The 27,880-nt window shown below is 41.4% G+C and overlaps 1 long non-coding RNA gene across 1 annotated transcript; it reads left to right on the top strand.

The window, feature by feature from the left end:
- Positions 1–20,589: 20,589 nt before the first annotated feature.
- Positions 20,590–21,727, top strand: LOC136197153 (uncharacterized). The gene is made up of 4 exons (XR_010672452.1): positions 20,590–21,253; positions 21,304–21,400; positions 21,456–21,563; positions 21,630–21,727. It is a non-coding gene; the product is annotated as an uncharacterized lncRNA (long non-coding RNA).
- The last annotated feature ends 6,153 nt before the right edge of the window (positions 21,728–27,880 follow it).

The raw sequence follows: 27,880 nt of genomic DNA on the forward strand, positions 1-27,880 counted from the left end.
GAATCAAAGTTTTGCCTCTGAACTTTAACTTCAGACCCTTAGAATCAAAGTTCGGGCCTTCAAATTTCCCTTCAGGGCCTTAGAATCAAAGTTTAGGCCCTCAACTTTATCTTCAGGTCCTTAGAATCAAAGTTTAGGCGCTCAACTTTATCTTCAGGCTCTTAGAATCAAAGTTTAGGCCCTCAACTCTATCTTCAGGTCCTTAGAATCAGAGTTTTGGCCATGACCTTTATCTTCAGGCCCTTAGAATCAATGTTTAGGCCCTCAACTTTATCTTCAGGCTCTTAGAATCAAAGTTTAGGCCATCAACTTTATCTTCAGGTCCATAGAATCAAAGTCTAAGCCCTCAACTTTATCTTCAGGTCCCTAGAATCAAAGTTTAGGCCCTCAACTTTATCTTCAGGTCCTTAGAATCAAAGTTTAGTCTCTCAACTTTATCTTCAGGTCCTTAGAATCAAAATTTACGCGTTCAACTTTATCTTCAGGGCCTTAGAATCAGAGTTTAGGCCCTCAGCTTTATGTTCAGGACCTTAGAATCAAAATTTAGGCCCTCAACTTTATCTTCAGGTCCTTAGAATCAGAGTTTTGGCTATGACCTTTATCTTCAGGCCCTTAGAATCAAAGTTTAAGCCCTCAACTTTATCTTCAGGCTCTTAGAATCAAAGTTTAGGCCATCAACTTTATCTTCAGGTCCTTTGAATCAAAGTCTAAGCCCTCAACTTTATCTTCAGGTCCCTAGAATCAAAGTTTAGTCTCTCAACTTTATCTTCAGGTCCTTAGAATCGGAGTTTAGGCCCTCAACTTTATCTTTAGGCCCTTAGAATCAAAGTTTACGCGTTCAACTTTATCTTCAGGGCCTTAGAATCAGAGTTTAGGCCCTCAACTTTATCTTCAGGGCCTTAGAATCAGAGTTTAGGTCCTCAACTTTATCTTCAGTTCCTTAGAATCAAAGTTTAGTCTCTCAACTTTATCTTCAGGTCCTTAGAATCAAAGTTTAGGTCCTCAACTTTATCTTCAGGTCCTTAGAATCAGAGTTTTGGCCATGACCCTTATCTTCAGGCCCTTAGAATCAATCTTTGGGCCTTCAACTTTATCTTCAGGGTCTTAGAATTAGAGTTTAGGCCCTCATCTTTATCTTCAGGGCCTTAGAATAAAAGTTTAGGCCATCAACTTTATCTTCAGGTCATTAGAATCAAAGTCTAGGCCCTCAAATTTCTCTTCAGGGCCTTAGAATCAAAGTTTTGGCCTTCAACTTTATCTTCAGGTCATTAGAATCAAAGTCTAGGCCCTCATCTTTATCTTCAGGCCCTTAGAATAAAAGTTTAGGCCCTCAACTTTATCTTCAGGCTCTTAGAATCAAAGTTTAGGCCATCGTCTTTATCTTCAGGTCCTTAGAATCAAAGTCTAGGCCCTCAACTTTATCTTCAGGTCCTTAGAATCAGAGATTTGGCCATGACCCTTATCTTCAGGCCCTTAGAATCAATCTTTGGGCCTTCAACTTTATCTTCAGTGTGTTAGAATTAGAGTTTAGGCCCTCAACTTTATCTTCAGGGCCTTAGAATAAAAGTTTAGGCCATCAACTTTATCTTCAGGTCCTTAGAATCAAACTCTAGGCCCTCAACTTTATCTTCATGTCCTTAGAATCAGAGTTTTGGCTCGGAACTTTAACTTCAGACGCTTAGAATCAAAGTTTGGGCCTTCAAATTTATCTTCAGGGTCTTAGAATTAGAGTTTAGGCCCTCAACTTTATCTTCAGGGCCTTAGAATAAAAGTTTAGTCTCTCAACTTTATCTTCAGGTCCTTAGAATAAAAGTTTAGGCCCTCAACTTTATCTTCAGGTCCTTAGAATCAAAGTTTAGGCCCTCAACTTTATCTTCAGGCTCTTAGAATCAAAGTTTAGGCCCTCAACTTTATCTTCAGGTCCTTAGAATCAGAGTTTAGGCCCTCAAGTTTATCTTCAGGGCCTTAGGATCAGAGTTTAGGCCCTCAACTTTATCTTCAGGTCCTTAGAATCAAAGTTTAGTCTCTCAACTTTATCTTCAGGTCCTTAGAATCAAAGTTTAGGCCCTCAACTTTATCTTCAGGTCCTTAGAATCAGAGTTTTGGCCATGACCTTTATCTTCAGGCCCTTAGAATCAAGGTTTGAGCCTTCAACTTTATCTTCAGGGTCTTAGAATTAGGGTTTAGGCCCTCAACTTTATCTTCAGGGCCTTAGAATAAAAGTTTAGGCCATCAACTTTATCTTCAGGTCCTTAGAATCAAAGTTTTGCCTCTGAACTTTAACTTCAGACCCTTAGAATCAAAGTTCGGGCCTTCAAATTTCTCTTCAGGGCCTTAGAATCAAAGTTTAGGCCCTCAACTTTATCTTCAGGTCCTTAGAATCAAAGTTTAGGCGCTCAACTTTATCTTCAGGCTCTTAGAATCAAAGTTTAGGCCCTCAACTCTATCTTCAGGTCCTTAGAATCAGAGTTTTGGCCATGACCTTTATCTTCAGGCCCTTAGAATCAAAGTTTAGGCCCTCAACTTTATCTTCAGGCTCTTAGAATCAAAGTTTAGGCCATCAACTTTATCTTCAGGTCCATAGAATCAAAGTCTAAGCCCTCAACTTTATCTTCAGGTCCCTAGAATCAAAGTTTAGGCCCTCAACTTTATCTTCAGGTCCTTATAATCAAAGTTTAGTCTCTCAACTTTATCTTCAGGTCCTTAGAATCAAAGTTTACGCGTTCAACTTTATCTTCAGGGCCTTAGAATCAGAGTTTAAGCCCTCAACTTTATGTTCAGGACCTTAGAATCAAAATTTAGGCCCTCAACTTTATCTTCAGGTCCTTAGAATCAGAGTTTTGGCTATGACCTTTATCTTCAGGTCCTTAGAATAAAAATTTAGGCCCTCAACTTCATCTTCAGGTCCCTAGAATCAAAGTTTAGGCCCTCAACTTTATCTTCATGTCCTTAGAATCAAAATTTAGGCCCTCAACTTCATCTTCAGGTCCCTAGAATCAAAGTTTAGTCTCTCAACTTTATCTTCAGGTCCTTAGAATCGGAGTTTAGGCCCTCAACTTTATCTTCAGGCCCTTAGAATCAAAGTTTACGCGTTCAACTTTATCTTCAGGTCCCTAGAATCAAAGTTTAGGCCCTCAACTTTATCTTCAGGTCCTTAGAATCAAACTCTAGGCCCTCAACTTTATCTTCAGGTTCTTAGAATCAGAGTTTTCGCTCGGAACTTTAACTTCAGACGCTTAGAATCAAAGTTTGGGCCTTCAAATTTATCTTCAGGGTCTTAGAATTAGAGTTTAGTCTCTCAACTTTATCTTCAGGCCCTTAGAATAAAAGTTTAAGCTCTCAACTTTATCTTCAGGTCTTTAGAATCAAAGTCTAGGCGATCAACTTTATCTTCAGGTCTTTAGAATCAAAGTTTAGGCCATCAACTTTATCTTCAGGTCTTTAGAATCAAAGTCTAGGCCCTCAACTTTATCTTCAGGTCCCTAAAATCAAAGTTTATGCCCTCAACTTTATCTTCAGGTCCTTAGAATCAAAGTTTAGTCTCTCAACTTTATCTTCAGTTCCTTAGAATCGGAGTTCAGGCCCTCAACTTTATCTTCAGGCCCTTAGGATCAAAGTTTAGGCCCTCAACTTTATCTTCAGGTCCTTAGAATCAGAGTTTTGGCCATGACCTTTATCTTCAGGCCCTTAGAATCAATGTTTGGGCCTTCAACTTTATCTTCAGGGTCTTAGAATCAAAGTTTAGTCTCTCAACTTTATCTTCAGGGCCTTATATTCAGAGTTTAGGCCCTCAACTTTATCTTCAAGTCCTTAGAATCAAAGTCTAGGACCTCAACTTTATCTTCAGGCCCTTAGAATAAAAGTTTAGGCCCTCAACTTTATCTTCAGGCTCTTAGAATCAAAGTTTAGGCCATCATCTTTATCTTCAGGTCTTTAGAATCAAAGTCTAGGCCCTCAACTTTATCTTCAGGTCCCTAGAATCAAAGTTTAGGCCCTCAACTTTATCTTCAGGTCCTTAGAATCAAAGTTTAGTCTCTCAACTTTATCTTCAGGTCCTTAGAATCGGAGTTTATGCCCTCAACTTTATCTTCAGGCCCTTAGGATCAAAGTTTAGGCCCTCAACTTTATCTTCAGGTCCTTAGAATCAGAGTTTTGGCCATGGCCTTTATCTTCAAGCCCTTAGAATCATTGTTTGGGCCTTCAACTTTATCTTCAGGGTCTTAGAATCAAAGTTTAGTCTCTCAACTTTATCTTCAGGGCCTTTGAATCAGAGTTTAGGCCCTCAACTTTATCTTCAGGTCCTTAGAATCAAAGTCTAGGACCTCAACTTTATCTTCAGGCCCTTAGAATAAAAGTTTAAGCCCTCAACTTTATCTTCATGCTCTTAGAATCAAAGTTTAGGCCATCAACTTTATCTTCAGGTCTTTAGAATCAAAGTCTAGGCCCTCAACTTTATCTTCAGGTCCCTAAAATCAAAGTTTATGCCCTCAACTTTATCTTCAGGTCCTTAGAATCAAAGTTTAGTCTCTCAACTTTATCTTCAGGTCCTTAGAATCGGAGTTTAGGCCCTCAACTTTATCTTCAGGCCCTTAGAATCAAAGTTTAGGCCTTCAACTTTATCTTCAGTGTCTTAGAATTAGAGTTTAGGCCCTCAACTTTATCTTTAGCTCCTTAGAATAAAAGTTTAGGCCCTCAACTTTATCTTCAGTTCCTTAGAATCAAAGTTTAAGCCCTCAACTTTATCTTCAGGCTCTTAGAATCAAAGTTTAGGCACTCAACTTAAACTTCAGGTCCTTAGAATCAGAGTTTTGGCCATGACCTTTATCTTCAGGCCCTTAGAATCAAAGTTTAGGCCCTCAACTTTATCTTCAGGCTCTTAGAATCAAAGTTTAGGCCATCAACTTTGTCTTCAGGTCCTTAGAATCAAAGTCTAAGCCCTCAACTTTATCTTCAGGTCCCTAGAATCAAAGTTTAGGCCCTCAACTTTATCTTCAGGTCCTTAGAATCAAACTCTAGGCCCTCAACTTTATCTTCAGGTTCTTAGAATCAGAGTTTTCGCTCGGAACTTTAACTTCAGACGCTTAGAATCAAAGTTTGGGCCTTCAAATTTATCTTCAGGGTCTTAGAATTAGAGTTTAGGCCCTCAACTTTATCTTCAGGGCCTTAGAATAAAAGTTTAGTCTCTCAACTTTATCTTCAGGTCCTTAGAATAAAAGTGTAGGCCCTGAACTTTATCTTCAGGTCCTTAGAATCAAAGTTTAGTCTCTCAACTTTATCTTCAGGTCCTTAGAATCAAAGTTTAGGCCCTCAACTTTATCTTCAGGTCCTTAGAATCAGAGTTTTGGCCATGACCTTTATCTTCAGGCCGTTAGAATCAAGGTTTGAGCCTTCAACTTTATCTTCAGGGTCTTAGAATTAGAGTTTAGGCCCTCAACTTTATCTTCAGGGCCTTAGAATAAAAGTTTAGGCCATCAACTTTATCTTCAGGTCCTTAGAATCAAAGTTTTGCCTCTGAACTTTAACTTCAGACCCTTAGAATCAAAGTTCGGGCCTTCAAATTTCCCTTCAGGGCCTTAGAATCAAAGTTTAGGCCCTCAACTTTATCTTCAGGTCCTTAGAATCAAAGTTTAGGCGCTCAACTTTATCTTCAGGCTCTTAGAATCAAAGTTTAGGCCCTCAACTCTATCTTCAGGTCCTTAGAATCAGAGTTTTGGCCATGACCTTTATCTTCAGGCCCTTAGAATCAATGTTTAGGCCCTCAACTTTATCTTCAGGCTCTTAGAATCAAAGTTTAGGCCATCAACTTTATCTTCAGGTCCATAGAATCAAAGTCTAAGCCCTCAACTTTATCTTCAGGTCCCTAGAATCAAAGTTTAGGCCCTCAACTTTATCTTCAGGTCCTTAGAATCAAAGTTTAGTCTCTCAACTTTATCTTCAGGTCCTTAGAATCAAAATTTACGCGTTCAACTTTATCTTCAGGGCCTTAGAATCAGAGTTTAGGCCCTCAGCTTTATGTTCAGGACCTTAGAATCAAAATTTAGGCCCTCAACTTTATCTTCAGGTCCTTAGAATCAGAGTTTTGGCTATGACCTTTATCTTCAGGCCCTTAGAATCAAAGTTTAAGCCCTCAACTTTATCTTCAGGCTCTTAGAATCAAAGTTTAGGCCATCAACTTTATCTTCAGGTCCTTTGAATCAAAGTCTAAGCCCTCAACTTTATCTTCAGGTCCCTAGAATCAAAGTTTAGTCTCTCAACTTTATCTTCAGGTCCTTAGAATCGGAGTTTAGGCCCTCAACTTTATCTTTAGGCCCTTAGAATCAAAGTTTACGCGTTCAACTTTATCTTCAGGGCCTTAGAATCAGAGTTTAGGCCCTCAACTTTATCTTCAGGGCCTTAGAATCAGAGTTTAGGTCCTCAACTTTATCTTCAGTTCCTTAGAATCAAAGTTTAGTCTCTCAACTTTATCTTCAGGTCCTTAGAATCAAAGTTTAGGTCCTCAACTTTATCTTCAGGTCCTTAGAATCAGAGTTTTGGCCATGACCCTTATCTTCAGGCCCTTAGAATCAATCTTTGGGCCTTCAACTTTATCTTCAGGGTCTTAGAATTAGAGTTTAGGCCCTCATCTTTATCTTCAGGGCCTTAGAATAAAAGTTTAGGCCATCAACTTTATCTTCAGGTCATTAGAATCAAAGTCTAGGCCCTCAAATTTCTCTTCAGGGCCTTAGAATCAAAGTTTTGGCCTTCAACTTTATCTTCAGGTCATTAGAATCAAAGTCTAGGCCCTCATCTTTATCTTCAGGCCCTTAGAATAAAAGTTTAGGCCCTCAACTTTATCTTCAGGCTCTTAGAATCAAAGTTTAGGCCATCGTCTTTATCTTCAGGTCCTTAGAATCAAAGTCTAGGCCCTCAACTTTATCTTCAGGTCCTTAGAATCAGAGATTTGGCCATGACCCTTATCTTCAGGCCCTTAGAATCAATCTTTGGGCCTTCAACTTTATCTTCAGTGTGTTAGAATTAGAGTTTAGGCCCTCAACTTTATCTTCAGGGCCTTAGAATAAAAGTTTAGGCCATCAACTTTATCTTCAGGTCCTTAGAATCAAACTCTAGGCCCTCAACTTTATCTTCATGTCCTTAGAATCAGAGTTTTGGCTCGGAACTTTAACTTCAGACGCTTAGAATCAAAGTTTGGGCCTTCAAATTTATCTTCAGGGTCTTAGAATTAGAGTTTAGGCCCTCAACTTTATCTTCAGGGCCTTAGAATAAAAGTTTAGTCTCTCAACTTTATCTTCAGGTCCTTAGAATAAAAGTTTAGGCCCTCAACTTTATCTTCAGGTCCTTAGAATCAAAGTTTAGGCCCTCAACTTTATCTTCAGGCTCTTAGAATCAAAGTTTAGGCCCTCAACTTTATCTTCAGGTCCTTAGAATCAGAGTTTAGGCCCTCAAGTTTATCTTCAGGGCCTTAGGATCAGAGTTTAGGCCCTCAACTTTATCTTCAGGTCCTTAGAATCAAAGTTTAGTCTCTCAACTTTATCTTCAGGTCCTTAGAATCAAAGTTTAGGCCCTCAACTTTATCTTCAGGTCCTTAGAATCAGAGTTTTGGCCATGACCTTTATCTTCAGGCCCTTAGAATCAAGGTTTGAGCCTTCAACTTTATCTTCAGGGTCTTAGAATTAGGGTTTAGGCCCTCAACTTTATCTTCAGGGCCTTAGAATAAAAGTTTAGGCCATCAACTTTATCTTCAGGTCCTTAGAATCAAAGTTTTGCCTCTGAACTTTAACTTCAGACCCTTAGAATCAAAGTTCGGGCCTTCAAATTTCTCTTCAGGGCCTTAGAATCAAAGTTTAGGCCCTCAACTTTATCTTCAGGTCCTTAGAATCAAAGTTTAGGCGCTCAACTTTATCTTCAGGCTCTTAGAATCAAAGTTTAGGCCCTCAACTCTATCTTCAGGTCCTTAGAATCAGAGTTTTGGCCATGACCTTTATCTTCAGGCCCTTAGAATCAAAGTTTAGGCCCTCAACTTTATCTTCAGGCTCTTAGAATCAAAGTTTAGGCCATCAACTTTATCTTCAGGTCCATAGAATCAAAGTCTAAGCCCTCAACTTTATCTTCAGGTCCCTAGAATCAAAGTTTAGGCCCTCAACTTTATCTTCAGGTCCTTATAATCAAAGTTTAGTCTCTCAACTTTATCTTCAGGTCCTTAGAATCAAAGTTTACGCGTTCAACTTTATCTTCAGGGCCTTAGAATCAGAGTTTAAGCCCTCAACTTTATGTTCAGGACCTTAGAATCAAAATTTAGGCCCTCAACTTTATCTTCAGGTCCTTAGAATCAGAGTTTTGGCTATGACCTTTATCTTCAGGTCCTTAGAATAAAAATTTAGGCCCTCAACTTCATCTTCAGGTCCCTAGAATCAAAGTTTAGGCCCTCAACTTTATCTTCATGTCCTTAGAATCAAAATTTAGGCCCTCAACTTCATCTTCAGGTCCCTAGAATCAAAGTTTAGTCTCTCAACTTTATCTTCAGGTCCTTAGAATCGGAGTTTAGGCCCTCAACTTTATCTTCAGGCCCTTAGAATCAAAGTTTACGCGTTCAACTTTATCTTCAGGGCCTTAGAATCAGAGTTTAGGCCCTCAACTTTATCTTCAGGGCCTTAGAATCAGACTTTAGGTCCTCAACTTTATCTTCAGGTCCCTAGAATCAAAGTTTAGGCCCTCAACTTTATCTTCAGGTCCTTAGAATCAGAGTTTTGGCCATGACCTTTATCTTCAGGCCCTTAGAATCAATGTTTGGGCCTTCAACTTTATCTTCAGGGTCTTAGAATTAGAGTTTAGGCCCTCAACTTTATCTTCAGGGCCTTAGAATAAAAGTTTAGGCCCTCAACTTTATCTTCAGGCCCTTAGAATCAAAGTTTACGCGTTCAACTTTATCTTCAGCGCCTTAGAATCAGAGTTTAAGCCCTCAACTTTATCTTCAGGGCCTTAGAATCAGAGTTTAGGTCCTCAACTTTATCTTCAGGTCCTTAGAATCAAAGTTTAGTCTCTCAACTTTATCTTCAGGTCCTTAGAATCAAAGTTTAGGCCCTCAACTTTATCTTCAGGTCCTTAGAATCAGAGTTTTGGCCATGACCCTTATCTTCAGGCCCTTACAATCAATCTTTGGGCCTTCAACTTTATCTTCAGGGCCTTAGAATAAATGTTTAGGCCATCAACTTTATCTTCAGGTCATTAGAATCAAAGTCTAGGCCCTCAAATTTCTCTTCAGGGCCTTAGAATCAAAGTTATGGCCTTCAACTTTATCTTCAGGTCATTAGAATCAAAGTCTAGGCCCTCAAGTTTATCTTCAGGGCCTTAGAATCAGAGTTTAGGCCCTCAACTTTATCTTCAGGCCCTTAGAATCAAAGTCTAGGCCCTCATCTTTATCTTCAGGCCCTTAGAATAAAAGTTTAGGCCCTCAACTTTATCTTCAGGCTCTTAGAATCAAAGTTTAGGCCATCGACTTTATCTTCAGGTGCTTAGAATCAGAGATTTGGCCCTGAACTTTAACTTCAGACCCTTAGAATCAAAGTTTGGGCCTTCAAATTTCTCTTCAGGGCCTTAGAATCAAAGTTTAGGCCTTCAACTTTATCTTCAGGGCCTTACAATCAGAGTTTAGGCCCTCAACTTCATCTTCAGGTCCCTAGAATCAAAGTTTAGGCCCTCAACTTTATCTTCAGTGCCTTAGTATCAGAGTTTAGGCCCTCAACTTTATCTTCAGGTCCTTAGAATCAAAGTTTAGTCTCTCAACTTTATCTTCAAGTCCTTAGAATCGGAGTTTAGGCCCTCAACTTTATCTTCAGGCCCTTAGAATCAAAGTTTAGGCGTTCAACTTTATCTTCAGGGCCTTAGAGTCAAAGTTTAGGCCCTCAACTTTATCTTCAGGTCCTTAGAATCAAAGTTTAGTCTCTCAACTTTTTCTTCAGGTCCTGAGAATCAGAGTTTTGGCCCTGAACTTTAACTTCAGACCCTTAGAATCAAAGTTTGGGCCTTCAAATTTCTCTTGAGGGCCTTAGAATCAAAGTTTAGGCCCTCAACTTTATCCTCAGGTCCTTAGAATCAAAGTTTAGTCTCTCAACTTTATCTTCAGGTCCTTAGAATCGAAGTTTAGGCCCTCAACTTTATCTTCAGGTCCTTAGAATCAGAGTTTTGGCCATGACCTTTATCTTCAGGCCCTTAGAATCAATGTTTGGGCCTTCAACTTTATCTTCAGGGTCTTAGAATTAGAGTTTAGGCCCTCAACTTTATCTTCAGGGCCTTAGAATAAAAGTTTAGGCCATCAACTTTATCTTCAGGTCATTAGAATCAAAGTCTAGGTCCTCAACTTTATCTTCAGGCTCTTAGAATCAAAGTTTAGGCCCTCAACTTTATCCTCAGGTCCTTAGAATCAATGTTTGGGCCTTCAACTTTATCTTCAGGGTCTTAGAATTAGAGTTTAGGCCCTCAACTTTATCTTTAGCTCCTTAGAATCAAAGTTTAGACCCTCAACTTTATCTTCAGGTCCTTAGAATGAAAGTTTAGTCTCTCAACTTTATCTTCAGGTCCTTAGAATCGGAGTTTAGGCCCTCAACTTTATCTTCAAGTCCTTAGAATCAAAGTTTAGGACCTCAACTTTATCTTCAGGCCCTTAGAATCAAAGTTTAGGCGTTCAACTTTATCTTCAGGTCCTTAGAATCGAAGTTTAGGCCCTCAACTTTATCTTCAGGTCCTTAGAATCAGAGTTTTGGCCATGACCTTTATCTTCAGGCCCTTAGAATCAATGTTTGGGCCTTCAACTTTATCTTCAGGGTCTTAGAATTAGAGTTTAGGCCCTCAACTTTATCTTCAGGGCCTTAGAATAAAAGTTTAGGCCATCAACTTTATCTTCAGGTCATTAGAATCAAAGTCTAGGTCCTCAACTTTATCTTCAGGCTCTTAGAATCAAAGTTTAGGCCCTCAACTTTATCCTCAGGTCCTTAGAATCAATGTTTGGGCCTTCAACTTTATCTTCAGGGTCTTAGAATTAGAGTTTAGGCCCTCAACTTTATCTTTAGCTCCTTAGAATCAAAGTTTAGACCCTCAACTTTATCTTCAGGTCCTTAGAATGAAAGTTTAGTCTCTCAACTTTATCTTCAGGTCCTTAGAATCGGAGTTTAGGCCCTCAACTTTATCTTCAAGTCCTTAGAATCAAAGTTTAGGACCTCAACTTTATCTTCAGGCCCTTAGAATCAAAGTTTAGGCGTTCAACTTTTTCTTCAGGCTCTTAGAATCAAAGTTTAGGCCCTCAACTTTATCCTCATGTCCTTAGAATCAATGTTTGGGCCTTCAACTTTATCTTCAGGGTCTTAGAATTAGAGTTTAGGCCCTCAACTTTATCTTTAGCTCCTTAGAATCAAAGTTTAGACCCTCAACTTTATCTTCAGGTCCTTAGAATGAAAGTTTAGGCTCTCAACTTTATCTTCAGGGCCTTAGCTAGCCCGTGTAAGTTCGCTGTAATTTATTACAGGAGAGACCCGTTGGCTAACCCCGTGTAATTTCGCTGTAATTTATTATTAGGAGAGACCCGTTGGCTAGCCCCCTGTAATTTGGCTGTAACTTTTTACAGGAGAGACCCGTTGGCTAGCCCCTTGTAAGTTGGCTGTGATTTATTCCAGGAGAGACCCATTGGCTAGCCCTTATAAATTCGCTGTAATTTATTACAGGAGATACCCGTTAGCTAGCCTCTGTAATTTCGCTGTAATTTATTACAGGAGAGACCCGTTGGCTAACCTCCTGTAATTTTGCTGTAATTTATTACAGGAGAGACCCGTTTGCTAACCCCCTGTAATTTCGCTGTAATTTATTACAGGAGAGACCCGTTTGCTAACCCCAAGTAATTTCGCTGTAATTTATTACAGGAGAGACCCGTTGGCTAACCCCCTGTAAATTCGTTGTAATTTATTACATGAGAGACCCGTTGGCTAGCCCCTGTAAGTTCGCTGTAATTTATTACAGGAGAGACCCTTTTGCTAGCCCCTGTAATTTCGCTGTTATTTCTTACAGGAGAGACCCGTTGGCTAGCCCCTGTAATTTCGCTGTAATTTATTACAGGAGAGACTTGTTTGCTAACCCCCTGTAATTTCGCTGTAATTTTTTACAGGAGAGACGGTTTGGCTAACCTCCTGTAATTTTGCTGTAATTTATTACAGGAGAGACCCTTTGGCTAACCCTTCTAGTTTCGCTCTAATTTATTACAGGAGAGACCCTTTGGCTACCCCTGTAATTTCGCTGTAATTTATTACAGGAGAAACCCGTTGGGCCCTCAACTTTATCTTCAATGCCTTAGAATCGAAGTTTCCGCCCTCAACTTTATCTTCAGGGCCTTAGAAACAGAGTTGAGGCCCTCAACTTTATCTTGAGCTCCTTAGAATCAAAGTTTAAGCCCGTAATTTTAACTTTAGGACCTTAGAATCAAAGTTTAGGCCCTCATCTTTATCTTCAGAACCTTAAAATCGAAGTTTATGCCCTCAACTTTATCTTCAAGGCCTTAGAATCAAAGTTTAGGCCCTCATCTTTATCTTCAGGGCCTTAGAATCAATTTTTACGCCCTCAACTTATCTTCAGGTCCTTGGAATCAAAGTTTAGGCCCTCAACTTTATCTTCTCGTCCTTAGAATCAAAGTTGAGGCCCTCAACTTTATCTTGAGCTCCTTAGAATCAAAGTTTAAGCCCGTAATTTTAACTTTAGGACCTTAGAATCAAAGTTTAGGCCCTCATCTTTATCTTCAGAACCTTAAAATCGAAGTTTATGCCCTCAACTTTATCTTCAAGGCCTTAGAATCAAAGTTTAGGCCATCAACTTTATCTTCACGTCCTTAGAATCAGAGTTTTGGCCTTGAACTTTAACTTCAGACCTTTAGAATCAAAGTTTTGGCCTTCAAATTTCTCTTCAAGGCCTTAGAATCAAAGTTTAGGCCTTCAACTTTATCTTCAGGGCCTTAGAATCAAAGTCTAGGCCCTCAAGTTTATCTTCAGGGCCTTAGAATCAGAGTTTAGGCCCTCAACTTTATCTTCAGGTCCTCAGAATCAAAATTTAGGCCCTCAACTTTATCTTCAGGTCCTTAGAATCAGAGTTTTGGCCCTGAACTTTAACTTCAGACCCTTAGAATCAAAGTTTTGGCCTTCAAATTTCTCTTCAGGGCCTTAGAATCAAAGTTTAGGCCTTCAACTTTATCTTCAGGTCCTTAGAATCAAAGTCTAGGCCCTCAACTTTATCTTCAGGGCCTTAGAATCAGAGTTTAAGCCCTCAACTTTATCTTCAGGTCCTTAGAATCAAAAATTAGGCCCTCAACTTCATCTTCAGGTCCCTAGAATCAAAGTTTAGGCCCTCAACTTTATCTTCAGGTCCTTAGAATCAAAGTTTAGGCCCTCAACTTTATCTTCAGGCCCTTAGAATCAAAGTTTAGGCGTTCAACTTTATCTTCAGGGCTTTAGAATCAAAGTTTAGGCGTTCAACTTTATCTTCAGGCCCTTAGAATCAAAGTTTAGGCGATCAACTTTATCTTCAAGTCCTTAGAATCAAAGTTTAGGCCCTCAACTTTATCTTCAGGCTCTTAGAATCAAAGTTTAGGCCCTCAACTTTATCTTCAGGTCCTTAGAATCAGAATTTTGGTCATGACCTTTATCTTCAGGCCCTTAGAATCAATGTTTGGGCCTTCAACTTTATCTTCAGGGCCTTAGAATCAGAGTTTAGGCCCTCAACTTTATCTTCAGGCCCTTAGAATAAAAGTTTAGGCCATTAACTTTATCTTAAGGCTCTTAGAATCAAAGTTTAGGCGATCAACTTTATCTTAAGGTCCTTAGAATCAAAGTTTAGGGCATCAACTTTATCTTAAGGTCCTTAGAATCAAAGTTTCGGCCCTCAACGTTATCTTCGGGTCCTTAGAATCAAAGTTTAGTCTCTCAACTTTATCTTCATCTCCTTAGAATCAGAGTTTAGGCCCTCAACTTTATCTTCAGGTTCTTAGAATCAGAGTTTTGGCCCTGAACTTTAACTTCAGACCCTTAGAATCAAAGTTAGGGCCTTCAAATTTCTCTTCAGCACCTTAGAATCAAAGTTTAGACCCTCAACTTTATCTTCAAGTCCTTAGAATCAAAGTTTAGTTTCTGAATTTTATCTTCAGGTCCTTAGAATCGGAGTTTAGGCGTTCAATTTTATCTTCAAGTCCTTAGAATCAAAGTTTAGGACCTCAACTTTATCTTCAGGCCCTTAGAATCAAATTTTAGGCGTTCAACTTTATCTTCAGGGCCTTAGCTAGCCCGTGTAAGTTCGCTGTAATTTATTACAGGAGAGATCCTTTGGCTAACCCCGTGTAATTTCGCTGTAATTTATTATTAGGATAGACCCGTTGTCTAGCCCCTGTAATTTCGCTGTAATTTATTCCAGGAGAGACCCGTTGGCTAGCCCCCTGTAATTTGGCTGTAACTTTTTACAGGAGAGACCCGTTGGCTAGCCCCTTGTAAGTTGGCTGTAATTTATTCCAGGAGAGACCCATTGGCTAGCCCCTATAAATTCGCTGTAATTTATTACAGGAGAGACCCGTTGGCTAACCCCCTGTAATTTCTCTGTAGTTTATTACAGGAGACACCCGTTGGCTAGCCCCCTGTAAATTCGCTGTAATTTATTACAGGAGATACCCGTTTGCTAACCCCAAGTAATTTCGCTGTAATTTATTACAGGAGAGACCCGTTGGCTAACCCCCTGTAATTTCGCTGTAATTTATTACAGAAGAGACCCGTTGGCTAGCCCCTGTAAATTCGCTGTAATTTATTACAGGAGAGACCCGTTGGCTAGCCCCCTGTAACTTCGCTGTAATTTATTGCAGGAGAGACCCGTTGGCTAGCCCCTGTAAGTTCGCTGTAATTTATTACAGGAGAGACCCTTTTGCTAGCCCCTGTAATTTCGCTGTAATTTATTACAGGAAAGACCCGTTGGCTATCCCCCTGTAATTTTGCTGTAATTTATTACAGGAGAGACTTGTTTGCTAACCCCCTGTAATTTCGCTGTAATTTATTACAGGAGAGACTTTTTTGCTAACCCCCTGTAATTTTGCTGTAATTTATTACAGGAGAGACCCTTTGGCTAGCCCCTGTAATTTCGCTGTAATTTATTACAGGAGAGACCCGTTTGCTAACCCCCTGTAATCTCGCTGCAATTTATTACAGGAGAGACCCGTTTGCTAACACCCTGTAATTTCGCTGTAGTTTATTACAGGAGAGACCCGTTTGCTAACCCCCTGTAATTTCGCTGTAGTTTATTACAGGACAGACCCTTTGGCTAGCCCCTGTAATTTCGCTTTAATTTATTACAGGAGAGACCCTTTGGCTAGCCCCGGTAGTTTCGCTCTAATTTATTACAGGAGAGACCCGTTGGGCCCTCAACTTTATCTTCAGGGCCTTAGAATCAATTTCTAGGCCCTGAAGTTTATCTTCAGGGCCTTAGAATCAGAGTTTAGGCCCTCAACTTTATCTTCAGGCCCTTAGAATCAAAGTTTAGGCCATCAACTTTATCTTCAGGCCCTTAGAATCAAAGTCTAGGCCCTCAAATTTATCTTCAGGCCCTTAGAATAAAACTTTAGGCCCTCAACTTTATCTTCAGGCCCTTAGAATCAAAGTTTAGGCCATCAACTTTATCTTCAGGTCCTTTGTAGCCGTTGTGGTAGTTCTTGTAGTTGTAGCCGTTGTAGTTTCTTGCCGGAATATATACACCGCTTGCCGGAATATATACACCGCCTGCCGGAATATGTACACCGCCTGCCGGCGGAGTACGTACACCGCTTGCCGGAATATATACATCGCCTTCCGGAATATATACACCGCTTGCCGGCGGAGTACGTACACGCCTGACTGTATATATACACCGCCTTCCGGCGGAGTACGCACACTGCCTTCCGGAATATATACACCGCTTGCCGTAATATATACACCGCCTGCCTCCGGAGTATGTACACCGCTTGCCGTAATATATACACCGCTTGCCGTAATATATACACCGCTTGCCGGAATATATAAAAAGCCTGCCGGTGGAGTACGTACACTGCCTTCCGGAATATATACACCGCTTTCCGGAATATATACACCGCCTTCCGGCGGAGTACGTACACCGCTTGCCGGAATATATATAAACCGCCTGCTGGAATATATACACCGCCTGCCGGCGGAGTACGTACACCGCTTGCCGTAATATATACACCGCCTGCTGGCAGAGTACGTACACGCTTGCAGGAATATATACACCGCCTGCCGGCGGAGTACGTACACGCCTGCCGGAATATATACAACGCCTGTCGGCAAAGTACGTACACTGCCTTCCGGAATATATACAATGCTTGCCGGAATATATACACCGCCTCCGGCGGAGTACGTACACGCCTGCCGGAATATATACACCGCCTGCCCGCGGAGTATGTGCACCGCTTGCCGTAATATATACACCGCCTGCCTTCGGAGTATATACACCACTTGCCGTAATATATACACCGCCTGCCGGCGAAGTACGTACACCGCTTGCCGTAATATATACAAAGCCTGCCGGCGGAGTACGTACACCGCTTGCCGGAATATATACAAAGCCTGCCGGCGGAGTACGTACACCGCTTGCCGGAATATATAGAACGCCTGTCGGCAAAGTACGTACGCTGCCTTCCGGAATATATACACCGCTCTCCGGAGTATATACACCGCCTGCCGGCGGAGAACGTACACGCCTGCGGGTGTATATACACCGCCTTCCGGCGGAGTACGTACACTGCCTTTCGGAATATATACACCGTTTTCCGGAATATATACACCGCCTGCCGGCGGAGTACGTACACCGCCTGCCAGAATATATACACCGCCTGCCAAAATATCTACACCGCTTGCCGGAATATATACTCCGCCTGCTGGTGGAGTACGTTCACCGCCTGCCGGAATATCTACACCGCCTTCCGGAATATATACACAGCCTGCTTGCGGAGTACTTACACCGCTTTCCGGAATATATACACAGCCTGCCGGAATATATACACCGCCTGCTGGCGGAGTAGGTACACTGCCTGCCAGAATATATACCCCGCCTGCCAAAATATCTACACCGCCTGCCAGAATATCTACACCGCCTGCTGGCGGAGTACGTGCACAACTTGACGGAATATATGCACCGCCTGCTGGAGGAGTACGTACACCGCCTCCCAGAATATATACACCGCCTGCTGGCGTAGTACGTACACCGCTTGCCGGAAAATATACACCACCTGCTGGCTGAGTACTTACACCGCCTGCCAGAATATATACACCGCCTGCCTGAATATATACACCGCCTGCCGGAATATATACACCGCCTTCCGACGGAGTACGTACCGCGCCTTCCAGAATATATACACCGCCTGCCGGCGGAGTACGTACACCGCCTGCCAGAATATCTACACCGCCTGCCGGCAGAGTACGTACACCGCCTGCCGGAATATATACACCGCCTGCCGGAATATATACACCGCCTTCCGACGGAGTACGTACCCCGCCTGCCAGAATATATACACCGCCTGCCGGCGGAGTACGTACACCGCCTGCCAGAATATCTACACCGCCTGCCGGCGGAGTACGTACACCGCCTGCCGGAATATATACACCGCCTGCCGGAAAATATACACCGCTTGCCGGAAAATATACACCACCTGCTGGCTGAGTACTTACACCGCCTGCCAGAATATATACACCGCCTGCCTGAATATATACACCGCCTGCCGGAATATATACACCGCCTTCCGACGGAGTACGTACCCCGCCTGCCAGAATATATACACCGCCTGCCGGCGGAGTACGTACACCGCCTGCCAGAATATCTACACCGCCTGCCGGCGGAGTACGTACACCGCCTGCCGGAATATATACACCGCCTGCCGGAATATATACACCGCTTGCCGGAATATATACACCGCCTGCCGGCGGAGTACGTACCCCGCCTGCCAGAATATATACACCGCCTGCCAGAATATCTACACCGCCTGCCGGAATACACCGCCTGCCGGAATATATACACCGCCTCTTGCGGAGTACGTACACCGCCTGCCGGAATATATACACCGCCTGCCGGAATACATACACCGCCTGCTGGCGGAGTACTTACACCGCCTGCCAGAATATATACACCGCCTGCTGGCGGAGTACGTACACCGCCTGCCGGAATATATACACCGCCTGCAGGAATACACCGCCTGCCAGAATATCTACGCCGCCCTCTGGCGGAGTACGTACACCGCTTGCCGGAATATATACGCCGCCTGCCGGAATATCTACGCCGCCTGCCGGCAGAGTACGTACACCGCCTGCCAGAATATATACACCGCCTGCCAGATTATATACACCGCCTGCCGGCGGAGTACGTACATCGAATGCCGGCGGAGTACGTACACCGCCTGCTAAAATATCTACTCCGCCTACTGGCGGAGTACGTACACCGCTTTCCGGAATATATACACCGCCTGCCGGAATATATACACCGACTGGTGGCGGAGAAGGTACACCGCTTGCCGGAATATATACACCGCCTGCTGGCGGAGTACGTACGCCGCCTGCGAGAATATATACACCGCCTGCCGGCGGAGTACGTACACCGCCTGCCAGAATATATACACCGCCTGCAGGCGGAGTACTTACACCGCCTGCCAAAATATATACACCGCCTGCAGACGGAGTACGTACACCGCCTGCCAGAATATCTACACCGCCCGCTGGCGGAGTACGTACACCGCTTGCAGGAATATATACACCGCCTGCCGGAATATATACACCGCCTGCTGGCGGAGTAGGTACACCGCTTGCCGGAATATATACACCGCCTGCTGGCGGAGTACGTACGCCGCCTGCGAGAATATATACACCGCCTGCCGGCGGAGTACGTACACCGCCTGCCAGAATATATACACCGCCTGCAGGCGGAGTACTTACACCGCCTGCCAAAATATATACACCGCCTGCAGGCGGAGTACGTACACCGCCTGCCAGAATATCTACTCCGCCTGCCAGAATATCTACACCGCCCGCTGGCGGAGTACGTACACCGCTTGCCGGAATATATACACCGCCTGCCGGAATATATACACCGCCTGCTGGCGGAGTACGTACACCGCTTGCCGGAAAATATACACCGCCTGCTCGCTGAGTACTTACACCGCCTGCCAGAATATATACACCGCCGGCCTGAATATATACACCGCCTGCCGGAATATATACACCGCCTGCCGGCGGAGTACGTATCCCGCCTGCCAGAATATATACACCGCCTGCCGGCTGTGTACGTACACCGCCTCCCGGAATATATACGCCGCCTGCCGAAATATCTACGCCGCCTGCCGGAATATTTACCCCGCCTGCCGGAATATATAAACCGCCTGCCAGAATATATACACCGCCTGCCGGAATACATACACCGCCTGCTTGTGGAGTACGTTCGCCGCCTGCCTGAATATATACACCGCCTGCTGGCTGAGTACGTACACCGCCTGCTAGAATGTATGCACCGCCAGCCGGAATATTTACACCGCCTGCCGGAATATTGACACCGCCTGCCGGAATATATACACCGCCTGCTGGCGGAGTACGTACACCGCCTGCCAGATTATATACAACCCCTGTAATTTCCATGTAATTTATTACAGGAGAGACCAGTTGGGTAATCCCCTGTAATTTCTCTGTAATTTATTACAGGAGAGACACGTTGGCTAACCCCCTGTAATTTCTCTGTAATTTTTTGAGAATTTGTTCTGCGACAATTTTTCCTGGGGACAATTTGTCCTGGGGACAATTGGTCCTGGGATAATTTGTTCTATGACAATTTGTTTTGGGGACAATTTGTCCTGGGGAAATTTTGTCCTAGGACAATTTGTCCTGGGACAATTTCTCCTTGGAACAATTTGTGCTGGGGACAATTTGTCCTGGGACAATTTGTCCTGGGGACAATTTGTCCTGGGGACAATTTGTCTTGGGACAATTTTTCCTTGGACAATTTTTCTTGGGACAAATTGTCCTGGCACAATTTGTCCTGGGACAATTTGTCCTGGCACAATTTGTCCTTGAACAATTTGTCCTGGGACAATTTGTCCTGTGGACAATTTGTCCTGGGACAATTTTTCCTGGGTCAATTTGTCCTGGGTCAATTTGTCCTGTGGACAATTTGTCCTGGGACAATTTTTCCTGGGTCAATTTGTCCTGGGACAATTTGTCCTGGGACAATTTGTCCTGGGGACAATTTTTCCTTGGACAATTTGTCCATGGACAGTTTGTCCTGGGGACAAATTACACTCGTCCAATCTTCGCGAAACCGCTCTGTACGTGTTGCCGTGCCATTCTATAGGCGTAGCAGTTTGAAACCCCGATTTGCAATAGTTTATTTATGACGTCACATTGTTAAACCCGTGAGGTCACGTGCTTATGTAAGCGCGCGTCCCCTTTCGAAGAAACACTGTTTCTGGCTCGTTTTCTACGATGCGAAGGTCCGTGCGACGTCAAAATGTAAGTAGTAGATAGTTACGAAGCAGTTTTAGAGCGTTCGTCGCTCGCGGAGCGCGCGTACGAACGCGTCGCGTCGCCAAGTTGTGGCGCGAGCTTCGAATGGCTTCGAAACGAAGGATTCGAGACGGTTTAGAACGTTTTGCGACGCGAAGCGTCGCTTTTGGCGTCGTTTTTGCCGAATTAATGTGTCCGTAAAAGGGGGCGTGTTCCCTTTCTTTCGCACGTGCTCTACGGCAAACGGCGACTCGGATGCCGTCGAGTGGCGGCAATTTGTAAACTGCACCATATGCCCTCTCGATCGAAGTGCCGCTTATCGTCGTACGACGCGCCGTCGCGGAGTGGCGGCACGGTTAAGGTTGTGTCGTTTACTGTGTACGCGCGTAGGCGTATTGTTGGTTTCGCTTAATTTTATGTCAAAAATTGGCGAAAATTGGTAAACGTGGTACCAGGTTTTATTTGTCAGACCACGACGAATCGAATGGCACCGGTGCCTTCTTCTTTGCCTTTTGCCTTTTCCCTTTGCCTTTTGCCTTCTCCCTTTGCCTTTTGCCTTTTCCCTTTGCCTTTTGCCTTCTCCCTTTGCCTTTTGCCTTCTCCCTTTTTGTAAACAGGGGCTTTCTGGAGGATGTCAGAAAAGTGCCGTGCAATTGTTTATGAGTTGTGTGGCTTTGTTAATGTGTATAGGGGCAATGTTAGGGCAGAGTCAATACTGATAGGTATATAATGGTTCCTAATTGTGTTACATATTTCTAATTAGTTTTCTTAGGGGCATAGGGATGGGAGGAACAATGACAAGGAGATGGGGCCTGAGGGAGAAGAGAAACAGGCAGGCAAGGAAGAGAAGGAATATCAAGGGATCGATGGTATGTGATGTAGGTAGAGTTTTAGTTATTGGGGGTCTCTAATTCGTTTCTTTAGATGTGTAAGAGCGTAAGAAAGATGGATATAAGCAAGGGACGCGAGTGAGAGGGGAGGGAAAGGAAGGAAAAACAATCAGAAGGAACGATGGCTATGGATGGAGCAAAGGTATGTGATGTAGGTAGAGTTTTAGTTATTGAGGGGTCTCTAATTTGTTTCTTTATATATGTAAAGAAGAAGGATATAAGCAAGGGACGCGTGTGGGAAGGGGAGGAAAGAAAGGGAAGGCAATCAGAAGGAAGGATGACTCTCGAGGGGGCAAAGGTATGTGATGTGGGTAGAGTTGTCCTGGGGACAATTGTCCCCAGGACATATTGTCCTGGGACAATTTGTCCAGGGAAAATTTGTCCTGGGAGAATTTCTCCTGGGGAGAATTTGTCCTGGGACAAATTGTCCTGGCACAAATTGTCCTTGCACAATTTGTCCCCAGGACAAATTGTCCTGGCACAATTTGTCCTGGGGACAATTGGTCCTGGGACAATTTGTCCAGGGACAATTTGTCCTGGGACTATTTGTCCTGGGGACAATTGGTCCTGTGACAATTTGTCCAGGGACAATTTGTCCTGGGACTATTTGTCCTGGGAGAATTTGTCCTAGGACAATTTGTCCTGGGAAAATTTGTCTTGGGGACAATTTATCCTGGGGACAATTTGTCCTTGGACAATTTGTCCTGGGACAATCTGTCCTGGGGACAATTTGTCCTCGGACAATTTTTCCTGGGTCAATTTGTCCTCACAGGAGAGACCCGTTGGCTAGCCCCTGTAATTTCGCTGTAATTTATTACAGGAGAGACCCGTTGGGTAGCCCCTGTAATTTCGCTGTAGTTTATCACAGGAGAGACCCCTTCTCTAACCCCCTGTAATTACACTGTAATCTATTACAGGAGAGACCCGTTTGCTAACCCCCTGTAATTTCGCTGTAATTTTTGGGAGAATTTGTTCTGGGACAATTTGTCCTGGGGACAATTTCTCCTGGGACAATTTGTCCTGGGACAATTTGTCCCGGGACAATTTGTCGTGGGACAATTTGTCCTGAGACAATTTGTCCCAGGACAAATTGTCCCAGGACAAATTGTCCCAGGACAATTTGTCCTGGGACATTTTGTCCCCAGGACAAATTGTCCTGCGACAATTTGTCTTGGGGACAATTTTTTCTTGGACAATTTGTCCTGGGGTCAATATGTCCTGGGACAATTTGTCCTGGGACAATTTGTCCCCTGGACAATTTGTCCTCGGACAATTTGTCCCCTGGACAAATTGTCCTGGGACAATCTTTTATCCTCGGACAATTTATCCTGGGGCAATTTGTGCTGGGGACAATTTGTCCTGGGACAATTTGTCCCCAGGATAATTTGTCCTGGGGACAATTTGTTCTGGGACAATTTGTCCTGGGGACAATTTCTGCTGGGACAATTTGTCCTGGGACAATTTGTCCTTGGACAATTTGTCCTGCACAATTTTTCCTGCGGACAATTTGTCCTGGGGACAATTTTTCCTGGGGACAATTTTTCCCGGGACAATTTGTCCTTGGTACAATTTGTCCTGGGACAATTTGTCCTGGGACAATTTTACCTGGGGAGAATTTGTCTTGGGGAGAATTTATTCGTAATTAATGCGGCATTTATTCGGAATTAATGCGGCATTTATTCGGAATTAATTCTGTATTTATTCTCAACAAGTAAAAGTTCTACCTTCACTAGGAGTGTATGTTGTACCTTCACAGCGAGTGAAAGTTCTACCTTCACAACGAGTGAAGGTTCTACCTTCATTAGGAGAGATCATTCATTAGTAGTGAATGTTCTAATTTCATTAGTAGTACAAGTTTTACCTTCATTAGGAGTGAAGGTTCTACCTTCACAAAGAGTGATGATTCTACCTTCACTTCGAGGGAAGGTTCTGCCTTCACTAGGAGTGAAAGTTCTACCTTCACTATGAGTGAAGGTTATACCTTCACAACAAGGGAAGGTTTTACCTTCTATATTAGTGAAGGTTCTATCTACACTACGAGTAAAGGCTCTACCTCCACAACGAGTAAAGGTTCTACCTTTACTACTAGTGAAGGTTCTACATTCACAACGAGTAAAAGTTCTACCTTCAGGGTTCTGCCCACATGGGTCGGCATGGGTCGGCCCCGACCCTTACTCGCCTATCGTCGACCCATACTACTATAACGTTATGCCAGCCCGTAGCTTGCAATAATTACTGCCGGGTACATCGTCCAAAACAACCGTCCAGGACAATTTTTAAAATTGTCCAAGACAATTTTAAAAATTGTCCCAAGAAAAATTAGATGGTAGGTAGATTGTAGATTTGTAGATTGTAGATTTGTAGATTGTAGATTTGTAGATTCGTAGATTGTAGATTCGTAGATCGTAGATTCATAGATCGTAGATTTGTAGATTTGTAGATTGTAGATTCGTAGATCGTAGATTCGTAGATCGTAGATTTGTAGATTGTAGATTAGTAGATTTGTAGCTTCGTAGATTTGTAGTTTTGTAGATTGTAGATTTGTAGATTCGTAGATTTGTAGATTTGTAGATAGTAGATTCGTAGATTGTAGATTTGTAGATTCGTAGATTTGTAGATAGTAGATTCGTAGATCGTAGATTCGTAGATCGTAGATTCGTAGATCGTAGATTTGTAGTAGATTTGTAGATTTGTAGATTTGTAGATTTGTAGATTTGTAGATTCGTAGATTTGTAGCTTCGATTTGTAGATTTTAGATCGTAGATTTGTAGATCGTAGATTCGTAGATTTGTAGATTATAGATTGTAGATTTTTAGATTTGTAGATTGTAGATCGTAAAGTCGTAGATTGTAGATTTGTAGATTGTAGATTCGTAGATCGTAGATTTGTAGTAGATTTGTAGCTTCGATTTGTAGATTTGTAGATTTGTAGATTTGTAGATTTGTAGATTTGTAGATTTGTAGATTCGTAGATTTGTAGCTTCGATTTGTAGATTATAGATCGTAGATTTGTAGATGGTAGATTCGTAGATTTGTAGATTATAGATTGCAGATTTTAGATTTGTAGATTGTAGATCGTAAATTCGTAGATTGTAGATTTGTAGATTGTAGATTCGTAGATCGTCGATTTGTAGTAGATTTGTAGCTTCGATTTGTAGATTTGTAGATTTGTAGATTTGTAGATTCGTAGCTTCGATTTTGTAGATTTGTAGCTTCGATTTGTAGATTGTAGATTTGTAGATCGTAGATTTGTAGATCGTAGATTCGTAGATTTGTAGATTATAGATTGTAGATCGTAGATTTGTAGATTGTAGATCGTAGATTGTAGATTTGTAGATTTGTAGATTTGTAGATCGTTAGATTTGTAGATTGTAGATCGTAGATTCGTAGATCGTAGATTTTTAGATTTGTAGATTGTAGATTCGTAGATCGTAGATCGTAGATTGTAGATTCGTAGATCGTAGATTCGTAGATCGTAGATTTGTAGATCGTTAGATTCGTAGATTGTAGATTTGTAGATCGTTAGATTCGTAGATTGTAGATTCGTAGATCGTAGATTCGTAGATCGTAGATTTGTAGATCGTTAGATTCGTAGATTGTAGATTCGTAGATCGTAGATTCGTAGATCGTAGATTTGTAGATTGTAGATTTGTAGATCGTTAGATTCGTAGATTGTAGATTCGTAGATCGTAGATTCGTAGATCGTAGATTTGTAGATTGTAGATTTGTAGATCGTTAGATTTGTAGATTGTAAATATAGATTCGTAGATTGTAGATTCGTAGATTGTAGATTCGTAGATCGTAGATTCGTAGATCGTAGATTCGTAGATCGTAGATTTGTAGTAGATTTGTAGCTTCGATTTGTAGATTTGTAGATTTGTAGATTCGTAGATTTGTGGATTCGTAGCTTCGATTTTGTTGATTTCTAGCTTCTATTTGTAGATTGTAGATTTGTAGATCGTAGATTTGTAGATCGTAGATTCGTAGATTTGTAGATTATAGATTGTAGATCGTAGATTTGTAGATTGTAGATTTGTAGATCGTTTGATTTGTAGATTGTAAATATAGATCGTAGATTTGTACATTTGTAGATCGTAGATTCGTAGATCGTAGATTTGTAGTAGATTTGTAGCTTCGATATTTAGATTTGTAGTAGATTTGTAGCTTCGATTTGTAGATTTGTAGATTTGTAGATTCGTAGATTTGTAGATTCGTAGCTTCGATTTTGTAGATTTGTAGCTTCGATTTGTAGATTGTAGATTTGTTGATCGTAGATTTGTAGATCGTATATTCGTAGATTTGTAGATTATAGATTGTAGATCGTATTTGTAGATTGTAGATCGTAGATTGTAGATTTGTAGATTTGTAGATTTGTAGATCGTTAGATTTGTAGATTGTAGATCGTAGATTCGTAGATCGTAGATTTTTAGATTTGTAGATTGTAGATTCGTAGATCGTAGATCGTAGATTTGTAGATCGTAGATTTGTAGATTGTAGATTTGTAGATCGTTAGATTCGTAGATTCGTAGATTTGTAGATCGTAGATTTGTAGATCGTAGATTCGTAGATTTGTAGATTATAGATTGTAGATCGTAGATTTGTAGATCGTTAGATTTGTAGATTGTAAATATAGATCGATGATTTGTACATTTGTAGATCGTAGATTCGTAGATCGTAGATTTGTAGTAGATTTGTAGCTTCGATTTGTAGATTTGTAGATTTGTAGATTCGTAGATTTGTGGATTCGTAGCTTCGATTTTGTTGATTTATAGCTTCGATTTGTAGATTGTAGATTTGTAGATCGTAGATTTGTAGATCGTAGATTCGTAGATTTGTAGATTATAGATTGTAGATCGTAGATTTGTAGATTGTAGATTTGTAGATCGTTTGATTTGTAGATTGTAAATATAGATCGTAGATTTGTACATTTGTAGATCGTAGATTCGTAGATCGTAGATTACTAGTAGATTTGTAGCTTCGATTTGTAGATTTGTAGTAGATTTGTAGCTTCGATTTGTAGATTTGTAGATTTGTAGATTCGTAGATTTGTACATTCGTAGCTTCGATTTTGTAGATTTGTAGCTTCGATTTGTAGATCGTAGATTCGTAGATTTGTAGATTATAGATTGTAGATCGTAGATTTGTAGATTGTAGATCGTAGATTGTAGATTTGTAGATTTGTAGGTTTGTAGATCGTTAGATTTGTAGATTGTAGATCGTAGATTCGTAGATCGTAGATTTTTAGATTTGTAGATTGTAGATTCGTAGATCGTAGATCGTAGATTTGTAGATCGTAGATTTGTAGATTGTAGATTCGTAGATCGTAGATCGTAGATTTGTAGATCGTAGATTTGTAGATCGTAGATTCGTAGATTTGTAGATTATAGATTGTAGATCGTAGATTTGTAGATTGTAGATCGTAGATCGTAGATTCGTAGATCGTAGATTTGTAGATTTGTAGATTTGTAGATTCGTAGATTTGTGGATTCGTAGCTTCGATTTTGTTGATTTGTAGCTTCGATTTGTAGATTGTAGATTTGTAGATCGTAGATTTGTAGATCGTAGATTCGTAGATTTGTAGATTATAGATTGTAGATCGTAGATTTGTAGATTGTAGATTTGTAGATCGTTTGATTTGTAGATTGTAAATATAGATCGTAGATTTGTACATTTGTAGATCGTAGATTCGTAGATCGTAGATTTGTAGTAGATTTGTAGCTTCGATTTGTAGATTTGTAGTAGATTTGTAGCTTCGATTTGTAGATTTGTAGATTTGTAGATTCGTAGATTTGTAGATTCGTAGCTTCGATTTTGTAGATTTGTAGCTTCGATTTGTAGATCGTAGATTCGTAGATTTGTAGATTATAGATTGTAGATCGTAGATTTGTAGATTGTAGATCGTAGATTGTAGATTTGTAGATTTGTAGGTTTGTAGATCGTTAGATTTGTAGATTGTAGATCGTAGATTCGTAGATCGTAGATTTTTAGATTTGTAGATTGTAGATTCGTAGATCGTAGATCGTAGATTTGTAGATCGTAGATTTGTAGATTGTAGATTCGTAGATCGTAGATCGTAGATTTGTAGATCGTAGATTTGTAGATCGTAGATTCGTAGATTTGTAGATTATAGATTGTAGATCGTAGATTTGTAGATTGTAGATCGTAGATCGTAGATTCGTAGATCGTAGATTTGTAGATTTGTAGATTTGTAGATTCGTAGATTTGTGGATTCGTAGCTTCGATTTTGTTGATTTGTAGCTTCGATTTGTAGATTGTAGATTTGTAGATCGTAGATTTGTAGATCGTAGATTCGTAGATTTGTAGATTATAGATTGTAGATCGTAGATTTGTAGATTGTAGATTTGTAGATCGTTTGATTTGTAGATTGTAAATATAGATCGTAGATTTGTACATTTGTAGATCGTAGATTCGTAGATCGTAGATTTGTAGTAGATTTGTA

The sequence above is a fragment of the Oscarella lobularis genome, chromosome 17 (genome assembly GCF_947507565.1).
Source record: "Oscarella lobularis chromosome 17, ooOscLobu1.1, whole genome shotgun sequence".
NCBI lineage: Eukaryota > Metazoa > Porifera > Homoscleromorpha > Homosclerophorida > Oscarellidae > Oscarella > Oscarella lobularis.